Raw genomic sequence first — 795 nt, 5'->3', positions numbered from 1 at the left:
GAAAATGAGACTCACCAATATCCTGCGTACAAGCGACCTACCTTAGACGCAAAGATAAAAATAAATCAAAAATCAATGGATGAAGAAATATATATCATGCTAATGACAATCATAAAAGAGCAGAAGTAGTAATATTAATTTCTGATAAAATAGATTTCAAGGTGAAAACCAGCATAAGGGACAAAGAAGGACATTCTGTGATGTTGAAAGGGTCAGTTGACCAAGAAGACATTACCATAATAAATATCTGTGCACCCAATGAGAGAGCTCCAAAACACATAATGTAAACTTTAACTGAACTAAAAGAAAAAATACTCAATTCTACAATAGTACTAGGAGACTTTAACACACCATTTTGTTAAAAGATTCATTATTTATTTATTCGTATTGTATTTTAGGTTTGTTTTGCATTCAATATTTCATGTACATTTCATTTCACTCCCCATTTACCATCCCTAAACATAACACAGTCTCCTCCCCTCCCTGCCTAATAACCCCCCCATGCCCCTCACAGTTATGGACTCCTGTGTGTCCTCTATTACCTCCATGCGAATATTACCTCTCTGGTGCCCCATGGTCAATTGCTCCAAGTGATGAATTTCCATAGAGTATGTGCATGCATCACCCTGGGTTGAGTGGTCTGCATATACATCTTGTTTACTATTAGGCCAACCCCTGGGAGTGAGTTTTATTCCAGGCCCCAAATGTAACTCAGGGCCATAGTAATGGGGGTCTCACCAGACTCCAATCTGACCAGTAATTCTGGTTATATTCATTATTGTGTTTTTTGATTTT

The sequence above is a fragment of the Orycteropus afer genome, unplaced genomic scaffold (genome assembly GCF_000298275.1).
Source record: "Orycteropus afer afer isolate SDZICR_OR568_19922 unplaced genomic scaffold, OryAfe1.0 scaffold01123, whole genome shotgun sequence".
Classification (NCBI taxonomy): domain Eukaryota; kingdom Metazoa; phylum Chordata; class Mammalia; order Tubulidentata; family Orycteropodidae; genus Orycteropus; species Orycteropus afer.
The sequence above is the reverse complement of the archived record's forward strand: the minus strand, read 5'-3'. Positions refer to the sequence as shown.